Raw genomic sequence first — 13,372 nt, 5'->3', positions numbered from 1 at the left:
TGAAACTAGATATATGAGCCCAAGAGCCCATAGGAGATGGCTTGTTGAGGAGGTGGTAAAATCATTGGAGTGAGAGAAGTTACTCAGAAATCCTCTAGGGAATGAGAATTACAGTGGAATAAGGACAAACAATAAACAACATAGCTTTTAAATGACATGTGGTAGAATATTGTCTAACTTAGAAGCAACACAACAAAGTGACTATAATCAACAATAAGTTAGGGTATACTTTAAAATAACTAAAAGAGTGGAATTGGAATGTTCCTAACACAAAGAAATATTAAATACCTGAAGTGATGGATACCCCAATTATTCTGATTTGATTAATTCTCATTATATGCCTGTATCAAAACATTACACGTACCCTATAAAGATATACAACTGTTATGTACCCATAGTAAATAAAAAGTTAAAAATAATTTAGGGGCCAGGCATGCAGGCTCATGCCTATAATCCTAGCACTCTGGGAGGCCAAGGTAGGAGGATTACTTGATGGCAGGTGTTTGAGACCAGCCTGAGCAAGAGTGAGACTACATCTCTACAAAAAATAAATAAAAACAGAAAATTAACCAGGCATGGTGGAGCACACCTGTGGTCCAAGCTTCTCGGGAGGCTGAGGAGGGAAGGTGGCTTGAGCCCAGGAGTTTGAGGTTGCAGTGAGCTATGATGATGCCACTGCATTCTAGCGGGACAACAGAATGAGACTCTGTTCCTTCCCACCCCCAAAAAAATAAATAAAAATAAAAGTAAAAATAAAAATAAAAAACAAAAAAAAAACACCTATGGAAGAAGGAAAAACAAAAACTTGTGACTGAAGCAAAAGGAGTAACATTTTTATACAGAAAAGATAACCAAAGATATCAAATTTGTGAAGAAATTCACTGACAAAAGAATTAAAAAACTGTAATTAAATGCAACAGTTTGTACCTCATCAGTGGCATTATAGTTTTAATCTATGGTTAAAGAATGAAATGATAAGATCTCCAAAAAACACAGACTATAATGGAAAATAAACTCTACTTTGTTAAAATTAAGAACTTCTGTTTATTAAAAGAGACTGCAAGGAAAGTGAATAGATAAGCCACACTCTGTGAAAAGATGTTTGCAGCACATATAGCTAATAAGGGTTTAGTATCTGGTATATATAAAACTTCTATCATCATCAAAAGCAACAACAACAACAAAAAGCCTAATGACCCAAGAGGGAAAAAATGGGGAAAAATATGAACATTTAATTACAGAAGAGAAAATATAAATGGCAGATAAACACATGAAAGGATTCTAAACTTTGTTAGTAATTAGAGAAACGCAAATTAAGTGCAAAATAATATAGTATTGCATACCACCAGATTGACAAAATATAAAATAAATGATAAAATCAAATGTTGGCTGGGATAGTTAGCAAATTAGCAACTCTCATTCACTCCTAATGGGAGTAAAAATTGGTCAAACTGTTTCAGAAATATGTTGGTGTTTTCTAGCAAGCTCTAAGACCCAGCTATTTTACTCAAAAGTATCTCATTATCTAGAACAAGTCTTGTACCAGAAGATATGTTTAGAAAGTTCATATCAGCATTTTTTTCTAATTGCATATACATATTTATATATATGATAAATATATATATATGTTTATATATAAACAATCCTAATATTCTTTAACAAAAAAAACTGATAAAAATCATATCCACACCTCTCACCACTCACAAAAATCAACTCGTGATGGATAACAGACTTAAACCTAAGGCATGAAACCATAAGAATTCTAGAAGAAAATGTTGGAAAAACTCTTATAGACATTGGTCTAGGCAAAGAATTTTTGAAGACCCCAAAAGCAATCACAGTGACAATAAAAATAATGTTCAACATCTCTAATCATCAGGGAAATGCAAATCAGAACCACAATGAGATATCACTTAACTCCAGTGAGAATGGCTTTTACCAAAAAGTCCCAAAACAACAAATGCTGACATTGATGTGGAGATATAAGAACACTTATACACTGCTGGTGGGACTGCAAACTAGTACAACCTCTATGGAAAGTAGTATGGAGATACCTCAAAGAACTAAAAGTAGAAGTACCAGTTGATCCAGTAATCTCACTACTGGGTATTTACCCAAAGGAAAAAATGACATTCTGTAAAAAAACACATCTGCACTCAAATGTTTATAGCAGCACAATTCACAATTGCAAAGATGTGGAAACAACCCATGTGCCCATCAATACATGAGTGGATTAATAAAATGTTGTATATGTATACCATAGAGTACCACTCAGACATAAAAAGAAAAAAAATGGTGTATCTTGTATTAACCTGGATGGAACTGGAGACCATTCTTCTAAGTGAAGTATCACAAGAATCGAAAAACAATGAATGTACTCACCATTAAGTTGGGACTAATCTATCAACACTTATGTGCATATATGGAAACAACGTTCATTGGAAATCAAGCAAGTGGGAGAGGGAAGGAAGGAATGGGTAAATTCACACCTAATGGGTACAATGCTCACTATCTGGGGGATGGGCACACTTATAACTTTGACTCAAATGGTACAAAAGCAATTTATGTAACCAAATCCTTTGTACTCCTATAATATTCTGAAATAAAAAAATGTACATAATATATAAATCATACCTGTGTATATCAACATGAGATTAAAAATCTTGACAGTGTTAAAAAAAGTCAAGAAAAAACATAGCTAGACAACACTTGCATAAAGTTAAGCCAAGCAAAACTAAACAATATATTTTAAAAAAATATACATATAGGTGGTAAAACTATAAGGAAAAATCAGGGAATTTTTAACTTAAGAGTTGGAAGAGTGTCCATCTGATGGAAGAAGAGGTTTGGATGAGTCGGTGATCATTGAGAAGCAGAGAGGGCCTTCTGGTGTAAAAGTGATGCATGTTTATTATTCTAGGTGATGGGTACACAGGTATTCATTGGTTCATTTTTCTTTAAAATGTATTTATACATTTTATATGTACTCTTTAAAATACCTTTCACAATTTAAAGAAAAATTTCAAACAAAAATAAAGAGGATGATAGAAAGAGGTCACTGCTTTCTTTGCAACATTCTTGAAATTATTGAAAAAATTACTTTTAGAAAAGTCATAGTAAATGGAACTTCTGCATTGTGCAATCTGACAGATTAGCTCTTGCTACAAATCAGAAATGCAGATACAACAACATTATTTCACTTGCATAGCTGAGCTTGTCAGTAAGTAAAGAAGAACCCATGGAGACCTAAAATTAAGCTAGAAGTAAAATCTGGAGTGGTAAGTTAATGAACACCAGAACTGTTGTACTACTAACAGCAGTATAGACAGAATGGTCACCACAGGGGACAGGAAACATGTTATAAAAGTTGTTTTAGAAAAAATAAAGAAAGAAATGATATTATAGCCTTAACAGATACAGAAAATTTATTTTCTGAAGTTCATCATTTCTTTACATTTTCAAACTCTCAAAAACCATGAATATCATAAAAATCCCTTAACTTGATAAATGTCATGTAATAAAAAACAAAACTTATTTAATGAAGAATGACACATTTGTTATATATTAGAAACAAGGCTTGAGATCTTTATCACCATAGGATTTCATATATACTTTATACTATAATAATTGAAGGGAAAATATGAGGTATGAGATTTAGAAAAAAAAGATAAAAATCGTCATTATTTTCAAGTACCAGAGTCATTTGTCTACTTGGAAAACCCAGCAGAATCTACATCAAACAAGCATGTGTGGTGTTTTGGAATTCATGTAAGGTGTTTCAAGAACAGAATGATCAACAAATCTAATGTTGATGGGTCAAGTGATGTGAAACATGAACAATGAATGTTTGATTTGCATAGTACACACGTTTCACAACTCTTTCAAGGAGCATTGTTGTAAAGGGGAATAGAGAACTGTGAAAGTAGCTGGAGGGATTATAAATTCTATATTTTTAAAAAATGGAAGTTATATGCTAAATGACACCCGAGAGTCGGGGGTAAAGAGAACAAAAGAGAGGAAAACAATACAAAAGTGAAGTCCTTGAATAGGCAAAGGGAGGAAGACATTCATTTCAACAGGAATTAATATAAACTTTATGGGTGCAAATATGTAGTTATTAACTTTGGGAATAGAATTGATATATAAAGGGGAGTTCAAATATTTGGACTGTTTGATTTTTAATCTTAAAAAATAGAAATAAATAAAATGGGGTTGTGGGTGCAAGTACAGAGATATTTTTCTTGAATTGAAGAAAGAAGACAGAAAGAGTTAATAGGTAGAAGTGCAGAAAAATTTGTGAGGTCATTTCTAATAAGCTTTTCTGTTCTTGTCCATGTAGAAGGGATCATGGTCATCTGAGAGTGAGATACAAAAGAGTTGGATAGGAGACTTTTAAATATGGTGATACAAGTTCAAGTTTTATCAATTTCTGGTGACACAGATTTGCCTATATTGGTGTTTTTCCCCAGAAGTACGTGGATACCCAAGGAAGGACCAGAGAAGTGGCTGGGGTGTTGGGTTAGAGTTGCAATTTTGTTGATGACCCCCAAAGTGAATCAAGGTATTGAGAGTGATGAAGAAAGAATAGATCATACATTAACCACACCACTTCTCTAGGCTGAGCAGCAGAGTGGGGCTGATTAGGTTACCCTCTATCAAAATATTCATTAGTGATATACCAGAGAGGCATAAGAGTACAAAACTATCGGCAATTTTAGATACTGTTTTACACTTATGTTAATAAAGGTATTTTTCATTTTCTTGATTTTTAATTATTAAGGTAATATCAGCTGAATGTGAAATCCATGTAAGGATTTCCCCTAATACATGTGAGAACTATGAAGTCTTTACATTTCTTCTGGTTATCTTTTGCTCCTGTTTTCTTCTTTCAGTGAATTCTGAATCTTTGAACTGTATTTGTTTCTCTGGTATATGGCAGGTTGTAAATAAATAGCATTCCTTAGAATTGTGTCTTGTGGCAGCCTTAAGGGCTATTACTCTTTTTCTGAGTGATTTTGTACATTATAGACTTTTTCCTGATTTCTTCATTTTTTCTAAGTATCACTGCTACAAGGCAGTTTCATGAACGCGACTTTCACTGAAGGTTTAGGTTAATGGAAGAGAAGTACAGTGGAAGCAACCACTTAAAATTGACTAATAAATAGATACTCTAAAAATCCATGTGCCATTTTTTTGCCAGTGGGAAATTATCACTGGCTCTGCCCAGATCTGTTTTTGTACTTAGTGAGAGAATAAGAATCTCATTCTTTAGGTGCTTTACCAACAAAGGACCACCCAAACCAGACTTCCACCGTAGATTTAATTATTCACAGCTAATTTAATATAACATATTTTCTGAAACATAATTAAAATCTTATGCAGGGATACCTCCTTCTTCTTTCCTCTGAACAAATAAAGGCAGTATTAAAATGTATTCTCCCAATGTCCAGAACAAACTCACATACATCATGATTTTTATTTATCTTTCTTTGAATATATATTAATTTTATGTGTGTGCCTATATGTAAAAATATTTTGAATGTGATCAATAAATTTATACCACTTACCAATGTTTTTAGATTGATTTAATTTTTGAGATTTAATAATATATTATGAATATCTTTCCATGTCAGATTTCTATCTGTTTATGACTATTAACCTGTTGTGATAACTGTATAACATTCAATAATGTTGCACAAAATAACTTTTTAATAATTTATTAAGGTTTTTTCCCCCTAAAAATGTTGCTACTACAAACAGAGCTACAAATATGTTCGTTGAAAATGTATCCATGAAGGCACATGCAACACTTCCATTATAATAAATCTGCAAAAAGCAGTTGAGGGCTTTAATGATATATGACTTTAAAATTTTCACAGTTATTGTCAAAAGTCTACTTCCATTGTCTATCACAATCATCTATTCAAATTTATACTGTTACAAAGAGTACATGAAACTATCTGTTTCCCAATGCCCTAAACAATGCTGAATATGAGTGATTTTTTAAATTTTTGCCAATCTTCTAGTATTGTTTTAATATGAATCTCTTAGATTGTGAGGATGAACCTCATTTTATATCTTTATTAAAGGCTTATAGTTCTACTGTTAATTTCCTCTTTCTAAGTTTACAAATGTTACTAAGTTGTTCATCACTTTTTATTCATTTACAGAAGTTTCTGCGTATTATAAATCTTAATCTTTTATCTGACATACTTATAAATAAATTTTTTCTTTAAATTTCTTCTTTCCTTATAGCATCTTTCACTATACTAAAATTTAAATGCTTACATTACTAATCTGTCTTTTCCTGGTATATACATTTTGGTTCCTATTTACAAAGACCTTCTCTATACTATAATTATTTAAAAATACATTTTTAGTAATTTTCTCATATTTTTAATTCCCCAAGTTCCAGCCCAATTAGTTCAATAATTAGCAATTTAAAATCTTAAGAGCTCTCTTTTTGCTCAAATTAAGCTTTATATTTTTAGAAAGCGAGCTATTATAAAAAGCTTTCATGAATTCAGACTTGTCTAAATTTTAATCCGGTCTTCACCACTCAATAGTTAAGTGTCCCTGACCACATTATAAAACCTATATAAGCCTCAGTTTCCTTATAGCAAACATAAATAATAATCATAATTAACACAGATTTTTAGTGAGGGTTAAACAAATAATGTAAGTACCTAACCATATAAATAATTAATAAACGTTAACTTTTTTCCATCCTGGTATGTTACATTTGCTAAAAAAATATTTGATGTATACAGAATAAAAGTACTATTATGCTTAAATGTTTGAGACCCCTGGAAAGTTTATTGTATTTATCATTTTAATTATTTATTTAAAATTATGAATTTTATTTTTAAATACATGCTTTAATACATCAATTTGAATAAATTATACTGACTTTATGTGCAATTTCTATATAGAAATGAGTCTGTCTCTAGTTCTCTTCTGCAACATGTGACGTTTCTTGCATGTAAAGTACTTTTAAAATTTCAAAGTTATTATTATTCCCACAAGAAGGAAGATATGAAAGCTAGCATTAACTTCATTTTACACAAAAACTGAAGCCCGAAGAGACTCAATAACTTACCCAAGTTCATAGGATTGATTAATTAGAGCCAGAATTATATTTCAGATCCTCTGCCTCTTAGGCTGGGATTCTATTTACTACACCAATGGTAACCAAGTTTGGAAGCATTGGAACGGTGTTTCTCAAGCTCAAATACACATCAAAATTACCTGGAGGGCTGGTATAACCTGGAGTGCTGGATCTAACCCCAAGAGTTTCTGAGTTAATAAGTCCAGCTTTTCTAAGAACTGTCCAGGTGATAGTAATGGGGCTCATCTGGAAATCACACTTTGAGTGTCACTATACTGGAAGATCCATTCTTGAGAATGGATAAGGAACCATGTGGGTGGGGCTTGATGTTCACCTTCCCTCAACCAAAGGTGCTGTATTTTTATCTGTTGTACAATAATTTGGACTTCTATAAAAGCTAGTTGAAAAAAAAGTTTCTGCTGACTGAAAAAATATTTAAACAATAAATAAAAGTTTAAAACACTGCCCTATAATACACTATCTCTCATCTTCATGTTAGAAGGATTGGGAACAGGATTGCACGCAAGAGATCTTTATGCTTTCCTGAGGAATGTCAGAACCCATAGACTTCAGGGAGTGTTAGTATCTTTAGCATTGCACAGTTATCTGGTTTTGTTGTTGTTGTTGCTATTGTTTTTATTGTCTGGTAAGGTTTTGTATAAAGCATTCATTTACTATTCTCAATTTGTTTGAAGAATTCCAATCTAAAGTAACACAATGTTCCATTGTGATGATCAGAACCTGGAAGCATCAAAATGAACTAATAGGCCTGTAGAAATCCTATAACCAGCCAGGTTAGTATAGTATGAAAAGGAATCTACCCTTAGAAGTCCACATAAAAGCATTTTGAGAAGTTGTATACCACATGTGTGACCTATCCCTAAGTGTTCTTTTCCATGTGTCTGTGTGTATGTGTATGTGGGTGGTAGTTAAACATTAGCAAAAGGCCTTTTGGACATCAAGCTATGCTCTCTTGACCCTAGTGTCTCACTTTTGGAATCAGTAGATTTGGCTTTAATGGTCTCCCCAATCACATTCAGCTGTATCTGGCTATGATGTTGACGCAAAGCACAGGTAGAACTAGGCTCCAAGCATATCTTCTAGGGAAAACAGTAAGTAAAATGTTTCTCAACTTTCCTGGCCTAACTCTTCCTTGACTTTCTCCAGTTCATTCTATTCTCAGTTGTTTTAAAATATAACTTTTGCAATCAAATACCTTCTTAGTACTGTTGTAGTACATAAGAAATTGCTAAGGGCCACATACTAACTTGAATTCACCTGGCCAGAGTCTTTTCTCAGGTCTCAGAACATCTTTTATCTGCTCAGTATTCTGAACAATCCTTAAATCCAAACTCTCTTCCACATAGATACAAGTAGGTTGCATAAAACAGAACACAGTTCTCTCTGCATCTGCCTTGCTCTGTGATTATCGCAGCATGCAGAGCTCAGGCTTAAGGAGAAAATTCCCTTGGGTAAGAGAGAAGTTTGACATAATTGACTCTGAGTACAAAGTTGTATCCTAGAATCTGTCTTGGAGTTCAAATGGGAAGACCTGTTTTCTAGCTGAGTTAGCATCTTGTCAACCATGAAAATTTGAATTTTTCCTCTCTGGAGTGGGAATGTTCCCATCCTCTTGACTCAAAGAGCTATAGATGGTCCTGACTTATGATTTTGTGACTTTATGATGGTGTGAAATACATGCACATTTAGTAAAAACCATACTTCAAATTTTGAATTTTGATTTTTTCCTTGGCTAGTGATACTCTCTCACAATGCTGGGCAGTGAGAGTGAGCCACAGCTCTCAGTCAGCCATGTGATCACCAGGGCAAGCAACCAATACTCTATAGCCCATGGTGCTGCCAGATGATTGTGCCCAATTGTAGGCTAATGTAAGTGTTCTGAGCATGTTAAGATTGGGCTAGGCTGTAATGTTCAGTAGGTTAGGTGTGTTAAACATATTTTCGACTTACAATGTTTTCAAGTTATGATTGATTTATTCAGACTTAACCCCATCTTAAATCCAGGAGCAGGACTCAACAAATGCTTTGTAAACACGGAAATGTTGTATAAATGTTAGCAATAGATTCATTTTTCTTTCCTCCTTTAGAGCATTCTTCCCAACTTGATATTCCCTGGAATATTTGTTTGAGAGGTTTTAGGCAGTGGAGGTTTACAGTGCTCATGTTCTGACATCACCAGCTCAGTTAAGGTTTAAATAGTCTTATAAAGGCACAAGTACACTTTTATGCCTCCCAAGAGCATTTTTCCCTTAACTCTGCTGTCATCAAGGGCTGTCATCAAGCACATTCTGATCAGATGAGGCAGCAAGGGCCCAATTACAAGGGGAAGGAATTCATGATAAAAATATGGGAAACGGCATCCTAACTGCAACAAAGGCAAGCCTATGGATTCATATACCAAAATGTAGCCCAATGTCAGATGTAAAGTAGGCATTTGAATAGTGTTAGGCAGTGAAATAAATAAAAATATGATCAAGTCACAGTTTATGTCATTGGAAAACTATTTGTCCAGCTAGGAAGACTAATCCATGAAACACAAGAGATGTGATGGATATGGTAGGATATGATATGCAGCTAGATAGACAATATAGATACACATAGATTTAAACATATAGATAGGTGGATGATGTAATACAGGAATGAGAAGGTGACAAACATTATGGGAAACAGAGAAGAATAACTGATCCACTCTGCTTGGATTAGTGAGCCAAGAATTCAGAGGGTCAGAGTCATTCCTGAGACCAGCTGTGGGTCTCCCTAGTAGTATCCTTGCAAGATTGACTGCAGCTTCCCACATATACCCTCATTCCACCCAGTTCTCTTTCCATTTCTCTCCAATAGGAGAAGAAAAGGACAAAGAATAGTTAATATTTTGGTTGGCAGCATTTGAACTGATAAGTGTATAAGGAAATGCTCTTCTCACATGTAGAAAAAAAAGTGTGAAGTCACAGATTCAGCTACCTAGTCTGTCCTTGAGGATATACATGTTCTCAGCAAGTTATTCCTATTACTTAAAAGAAATTCCACAGAGACAGTAGCACTCCTTCCAGTTATCCATTCTGATCAGTGTGCCTAACTGTCCATTGATTTGCTAACGGCTTGTAATAAAAATTTAAAAATCTACCACATGGCTTGAGAGAAAAAAAAATTTGCATTACATCTTTTTCAGTCTTGAGAATACATTTAAAAGTATAAATTTAGGTACTGATGAATTTTACAAGGTCATAGGCTGGCTGCTTATATAATGTCCTGTGAGATTAATAAGGAAAACCCACTCACAATAATTTCTACAACTAAAAAATTGAAAATAATTGTGATGACAATTCATTTTAGCTCAGTTCTTTACATTAAATGTTGCCACCCTCGGCCATTTTTCCTTCCTTTCTTTCTTCCTTCTTTTCTTTTTTTCTTTTCTTATCTTTTCTTTCCTTCCTTCCTTCCTTCCTTCCTTCCTTCCTTCCTTCCTTCCTTCCTTCCTTCCTTCCTTCCTTCCTTTCTTTCTTTCTCTTTCTTTCTTTCTTTCTTTCTTTCTTTCTTTCTTTCTTTCTTTCTTTCTTTCTTTCTTTCTTTCTTTCTTTCTTTCTTTCCTTCCTTTAGTGCAAGATAAGAAGAATGTCTTAACTAAATCTTCTAAAAATATGAGCTTATTTGCTCACCTAACATGATCAGAGAGAACCCTCTCTTCACTGTAAGTTCCATGACATCTTATTTTTTCCTGTCTTACTTTTTTCCCATTTCTATTCTTTTTCCAGCACCTTGTATGGTGCCTGTTTTTGGTAGGCTCCCAATAAAAATGTATAACATGAATAAATAAATGAAGAGAGAATCCAATACCCATCAACAGAAGAGTAGATGAATGAACTTTGCTGTATTCACACAACAGAATAGTATATAACAATCATAACAAATAAACCGTAAACACACATGATAATATGGATAAATATTAGCATTATAATATAAAAAGGTAAATCTCAAAAGATTATATATAACCTAATTGCCTTTTGCAAGGTGAAAAAACCCACTAAATTACAAATACATGCTTTTAGGAACACATGCATATGCAAGAAGAAACTATGTACAAAGACATGTAAGGGAAAGATGCACGTGGGATTTGAGGCGATCATTCTCTCAGAAGGGGTAAGATCCTGGGGCACAAGCCACTAAAGGAGTATCTTATGGTTAAATATATATTTTTATAAAATTCCAAGCTTTTGTTTTGGATGGTGGATTCTAATGACTAATAAATAACTGACTGAATAAATTTTTTAAAATGTCCATTATGAGATTGTGCTACGAACCAAGAATTATAACTGATTTAATACTTTGACCTGAGGTAATTACACACACACACACACACACACACACTAAATCAGTGAATGGATGATCAACACAAAGAACGAATGCATGAATGACATTTGTAACATGAGGGAAAGAGGAATGTCACAGAAAATGGAAGGTTAAGCAAAGAGGGGAGGTAGTAAAAAATAGAGAGGGAGAAAATCATATTCTAAGGGGCTGATGATTCCTTAAGAGACTTGATTTCAATAAACCAAAGCCATGATCAGAGACTCTGGCCTTGAAGAGGAATGAGCAATTTCTTGAAACATTAGGCTATATTTTTAGTTATATTTAATTTCCGTTATGTTATTTATTTATTTATTTATTTGAGTCAGGATCTTGCTGTGTTTCCCAGGCTGGACTTGAACTCCTGGGCTCAAGTGATCCTCTTGCCTCAGCTTCCAGAATAGCTGGGACTATAGCTGTGCACACTGGTCCCAGTTTAATTTTTAAAAATTATGCTTCCTAAATCCTCCAAGATCATATGAATTTGTATATTTAACAAGCAACAAAGAAGTTATCTGGTAAAATACAAAAAGAACAAATAAAAATAGTACTTTAATAAAAATATAAACTAGTAATTAGGTCTATACAGAGAATGGACTATACAGAGAATCAAAGCAGAGTAATATAGTAGTGACCATATGATGATATTTTTGTGTGTGAACTTGTTTTTCTCAGTCATATTTTTCTAAACATTTCCTTCTCAGTTTTGACTATTCTCTCCCAGAGTCTAGTTCCATAATAATCTTAATAAGAACATGGAAAAATATGTTCTTCTCAAATTTCACAACCCAAAGAGGCAAGAAAATAATGCATTTTAAACATATTTTCCCATTAAAACTAAATTCAGAATAGTAATGCATTGCATTTTAACTAGAACCCTCTTACAGGGTTTGTCTTAATTAAAGGTGACTCTCCTGGTATGAATATATAAATATTTGGAGCATTATTTAGGATCAGGACCACTGCAGACATCCCCTTTGAAACCCATTTTATATTTACACCTTCCCCGAAAGCCAATATTCACAGTAAATATTTTTATAGAAGTTTAAAAATAAAAGTATAAAAATCCCATACTCAATTTTGGCCTCATTTTTCCTATTTGGACATTTTCAATTGTTCTGATATATTACCAATCTTTTTTGTTTTAATTCAGGTTTTCATGGTCATTAAAAATTGTTGGATTGTTATAATAAAAAATAATTAATAGTCACACAGAGTCTGAAATGACTTCATACTTTAATTTCCAGACACAGTCAAGTAAAAGTGACCCTCACATCCCATCCAACACTCTCTTTAAGCAGAATTTATGCTAGACTCTAGCACCAAATATTCTCTAACTGACTCTAAAAGGCCACAGTTAATGGCCCCTCAAGCTTCCCCCTGATCAGGGTGTTTTTCAGTCTAAGTGGCCTTATATTTTTAGGGTTTTATTTCCCCATTTCTTCTTTAACCTGTTTTGTTTCATGGCTGTAACATGATTGCACTGATGGTATCAGGCTTTTTGCGGGGCTAAATGGTTTCATCTCAGGTTAGCTTGGCCGTGTTGACTCTCACTTGCCTACCTATTGCTCACAGCTCTATTTTCTCCGCCCTGACTTTTTCTAGGTTAGAACAACTCCATTCTCCAATGGGACTCCTCACTCACTTCCCACAATCTCTGAACTCACGGGTGCCATTGTTCCAGTTATAGTCATGTCTAAAGTGTTCTATCAGCAGTCTCAGCCTCCTTTCTGACCTGGCATCTGGAGTCCCATCCATCGTATTTTCAGTCTTCATTGCTGACCAGGCCTGTGAATTTTGCATCCTCGTGCTAAATTTTAGCACATAGGTTTCCAGAGAATCTTTCCTGTGCTGCTCAATCAATTTTTTTCCTGCTCCCTACTGCCAACATGATAGCAT

This window comes from Lemur catta, chromosome 4 (genome assembly GCF_020740605.2).
Source record: "Lemur catta isolate mLemCat1 chromosome 4, mLemCat1.pri, whole genome shotgun sequence".
NCBI classification, from domain to species: Eukaryota; Metazoa; Chordata; class Mammalia; order Primates; family Lemuridae; genus Lemur; species Lemur catta.
Note: the sequence above shows the minus strand (reverse complement) of the source record.